The 4,865-nt window shown below is 49.8% G+C and overlaps 1 pseudogene; it reads right to left on the bottom strand.

The window, feature by feature from the left end:
• LOC125546596 overlaps positions 1–4,252 on the bottom strand; it is a 9,262-nt pseudogene extending 5,010 nt beyond the window's left edge.
• Between the last annotated feature and the right edge of the window lie 613 nt (positions 4,253–4,865).

Raw genomic sequence — 4,865 nt, 5'->3', positions numbered from 1 at the left:
AGGGCTTCCAGGGCGGGAGGAATGTGCGCTGTTCGGCCTACTGGAGTGCGAGCTAGTAGGCCGACTGGTTTTCTTCTCAATCTCCCCCTCCATCTTCCTCCAATCAAGGCCCTTCTCAGCCAGCACCTCCTCACGGGGCTTAGCAGCCCCGAAGGGGCTTGGTCTGCTGCGTGCGACCTCAGCAGCTGGCACAGGGGTGGCTGAGGGATCACGCTTTGGTGGATTGAGGTTGAGGCGCGGCCTATCACCATTGTTGGTCATAGGGGCAGGGACAGCACCACGGACCCAGCGATCAGAGTCAGATGGCCCCGGTGAGTCACGGAAACCGCCACCAGATGATTCACGGAAACCACCACCAGATGGTTCGCGGAAACCACCGCCAGATGATTCACGGAAACCACCGCCAGATGATTCACGGAAACCGCCACCGGTTCCAAGGCTGGGGTAGCGCGACGGGAGTGGCTTCTTGTCGCGCGACCAGTTGTCGATGTCATCAGAGCGACCGAGCGGAGACGAGCCACTGAGCCTATCACGCCGGCCAGAGTCCGGTAGGCCGGGCGAGAAACTCTTATTCTTACCCAGTTGTCCGACTCGTCGGCACGCGAGGCGCATATCGAGATCCGGAATCCCTGGCTGAGCGGCGGTCGTCGTCGAATCCGGCCAACTGCGCGGCTCCCTGTCGCCGCCATAGGAGCGGACACCCGCCGGGATCGGTCCACTCGTCCTGCCGAGCGCTCCTCGGGCCGGTGGGGAGCATCATCATCTCCCTGCGGGGTGAGGCCCTTGGCTCGGCGGGGCGACGCGGCGGGCGCGCCGGCGCGCGCCGTAGGTGGTGAACCGGAGAGCGAGAGGTGGTGCCTTCTCTTCTTCTGCTTGCCGCCGCCGGCGACGACGGCCTCCTTGAGGCCTGGGGAAGCTGGCGGCCGCCGCCCGCGGCGGCGGCGGGTCGGCGCGGGAAGGCGCGGCGATGCTCGCGCTCTCGTCCTCGCGCTCAGCGTCGAGAGCGCCAGCGCCGACGCCGCCCCAGGCTTGGCCATGGCGTTCGGCCTTCGGCGCTGTGCTGCGAGATCTAGGGTTGGGTCGGTGCTCGGGAGCGAACAATCGAGGGGCGATTCGTTTGGGGTGCGTTGTTGGGTTGGGTGGGTCTGCGCTGGGGGTTGGCTGTGCTTTTGATTCTGACGGGGGGCCGTCGTGACCCACTCGTGGACGGTCGTGACTCCGCCGTCAGATCAAACTCGGCTTTCCTCTGTCCTCTCCTGTCTGTACACGGCACGGAAAAAACAACGTAAAAAGTGTCCGATGCTTAATCTGAAAATCTCGTGATTTCTGTATATAAATTTAAAAAATACAGTACTTATCATATACAGTAGTAAGTTTTTAAAAAATATGATATATTCATCAACTGTCAAGGTAGTACAATAAACACTAGAAGGTAGTACATCGCGATGACGTCCACCCAGCTTCGTCGTTGATCCTCAAAGAGCTGCGTGCTTCTTGGGGCGGAGGTTCGGGCAACCGTGGTGGGTCTCGTGATGATGGGCACACGGCGCCAGCAAATGATGGCTCTGAAATTGGGAAGAACAGGCAACTTGGTAGATGATACAGACCAGGACCATAGCAGGAAGAGGTCGGGGACCTTCGCCCTGCGGATGAGACAGTGTTATTCTCTGAGACTTCTCAGGTCCAAGATGTGCACATTAAACATGCCCTTGATGCCTATGAGTGAGCCACTGGTCAATGTTTAAACTATGACAAATGTTCAAATTTGTTTGGGGGTGCTTACCCCAGGAATGTTCAAGATCAAGTGCGTGTTGTTCTTCATGTGACCACCTCATGTTTTGAAGAGAAATATCTTGGACTTCCAACCTCAGAAGGCAAAATGTCGAAAGAGAACTTTCAGAGCCTTCAGACTAGCATGACTAAAAGATTAATTCAGTGGGGCGATGGCCATCTTGCACAACCAGGAAGAGAAACCCTTATCAACTCAGTGGCACAGGCGCTTCCTATCTGTATTATGGGTGTTTTCAAACTCCCTTTTTCAATGTGTGATGACTTAAAAATAATGGTTCAAAAATTTTATTGGGGATCAGAGAAGGGCAAGCGAAAAGTCCATTGGAAATCTCGGGAACGTTTAAAGCAACCCAAGTGTAAGGGTGGGCAAGGCTTCAGGGATTTTCACTTATTTAATCAAACACTTCTCGCCCTCCAGGCTTGGAGGCTCATTGTGAAACCGGATAGTCTTTGCGCCCGTCTTCTGACGTCTCGTTACTATCCGGATGGCAAGATTGAAGATACTGTTTTCTTAGGCAATGCCTCTTCTTCTTGGACGGCTATATGTCATGGGTTAGATCTTTTGAAAAGAGGATTGTTGTGGAGGGTGGGAAATGGCCAAAGTATCCGGGTGTGGAGAGATAATTGGATCCCAAGACCCTTTTCTTACAAGCCAGTTTCGCTGCAAGGGATATGTAGGATTCGTTTTGTCTCAGACTTGCTGAATCCAAATGGCTCCTAGAATATTCAGATTTTATAGTCCTACTTCCTACGTCGTGGAAATTCTTAAGATTCGAGTTTCGCCACGACTTGAGGATGATACTCTGGCATGGGGACCAGACTCACATGGTTGTTTCTCAGTCAAGAGCGCTTATAATTTTGCATTGAATTTAATTGCTGGAAAAATGGATGGAGCGACCAGTGTATCACCTGATGGCAGTAGGAAAATCCGCAGCCTTATTTGGTCTTCTGATGTGCCCCCTACAGTGCGTAACTTTGCATGGCGTTGTGCAACGAACTCACTGCCCACTTGGGAGAACAAGCACAAAAGAGGATTGGAAATCTCAGCTACTTGCCCAATCTGCGATAAAGGAATAGAAGATAACTTCCATCCATTTTGCATCTGTCCAAGAGCGGTGGAATTGTAGGGCGCTATGTCTGAAGTATGGCACCTCCCTGATAAAAAATCTATCAAATTTCCAGGTAGGGAGTGGCTGTTGCATACTCTTGAGCCCCTACCAGAAGCTGAACGAAGCATGCTACTGATGACATTGTGGAGATGTTGGCACATAAGGAATGAAATAGTCCGCAACAAAGAACCGCCCCCAGTTGATGTGTCGAGGTTATTTTTGTGCAGTTACTTAGATTCGCTTCTATGCATTAAACATGATCCTTTTGCTAGCCCGTGCGAAGGTAAATCAGACATTGTTCCTGTATAGTCTCCCCCCAAGCAACATAATGTGAAAGCCGATTTTGCGCCCTGGAAGTTGACTCCTTCGTCGCAAGGTTGGACCAAACTGAATTGTGACGACTCCTTCTCACTGGATGATAGAGCTAGATCGTGCATGGTGTTGCACGGTGAAACTGAGATGATCATTTTTTTCTTCATGCAGGCAACTTTTCTCTTTCCAGGATGCCCTCGAAGTTGAATTAGGTGCGTGTATGGAAGGCTTGTCCTTGGCATTATCACGCATTGACCTGCCGGTGGTAATTGAATTGGATTCTTTAGTAGCTGTTAAGATGATACAAGGTCGTGAGATTGATAGATCACTTTACTCTTCCCTGGTGAAGAAGATAAAGTACCTCTTGAGTCTTCGTGGAACTAGTATTACTCACATTAGTCGGTCTCAGAATAAAGTCAGTAACTCTTCGGCGAATTTTGCTCATTTAGAAGGTAGGACTATGACATGGCTAGGCTCTGGGCCTTCTGAAGCCATTGAGTTGAACAACATTGATTGTAATCTGTATGATGTGAGTAACACGAGTTTTACCCGCAAATAAAAACATCAGAAAAAATTACATCCAAATCCATAGACCACCTAGCGACGATTACAAACACGGGAGTGAGCCGAAGGCGCGCCGCCGTCATCACCCCTCCATCACCGGAGCCGGAAAAATCTTATTGTAGCAGACAGTCGGGTAGTCTTCATGCTACGTCCTTGGAGGACCAACACACCAGAACAACAAACGCCGCCGATGAAGAGAAGCATATATCAGAAAGATCCAACCCACATACATACGAACAAAGACGAATGAAGATCAGATCCAAGGGAATCCACCAAAGGCAAACCTCCGCACACCCTCCGGTGATGCTAGAAGCATCATCGGGACGGGGGCTAGGCGGGGAGGACCTTATTCCATCTTTAGAGAGTCGCCGTCGCCTCGTCTTTTTGAGTAGGACAGAAACCCTACCAGAACTCAAAGAAATACCTAAAAAAGAAGCCCTCCCGCCGGCAAGGACCGGGATCCACCGCTCCTCCATGGTCGTAAGCCAATAGGAGACGAGAACAGTCTGGCGGCTGCGCGGCGGGAGGCAGCAAAAACCCTAGGATGGGTGCCCTCACGAAGGGGTGCGTGCGTGCAATCTAACAAGTTATTCAGAGTCTCTTTGTTTCCGAAAAGGATCCGAATCTATTTACACTATCAAAGTTCATCGAAAGTACAAAGCATTTCAAACATAAGTTACATCGAGATTCTGAGATCACCAACGTGAAGGAAATATGCTCTAGAGGCAATAATAAAGTTGTTATTTATATTTCCTTATATCATGATAAATGTTTATTATTCATGCTAGAATTGTATTAACCGGAAACTTAGTACATGTGTGAATACATAAACAAACAGAGTGTCCTTAGTATGCCTCTACTTGACTATCTCGTTAATCAAAGATGGTTAAGTTTCCTGACCATAGACATGTGTTGTTCATAACCCACAAGTATAGGGGATCGCAACAGTTTTCGAGGGTAGAGTATTCAACCCAAATTTATTGATTCGACACAAGGGGAGCCAAAGAATATTCTCAAGTATTAGCAACTGAGTTGTTAATTCAACCACACCTGGAAACTTAATATCTGCAGCAAAGTATTCAGTAGCAA

Source organism: Triticum urartu, chromosome 3 (assembly GCF_003073215.2).
Source record: "Triticum urartu cultivar G1812 chromosome 3, Tu2.1, whole genome shotgun sequence".
Lineage (NCBI taxonomy): Eukaryota > Viridiplantae > Streptophyta > Magnoliopsida > Poales > Poaceae > Triticum > Triticum urartu.
This window is presented reverse-complemented; position numbering and strand designations above follow the sequence as displayed.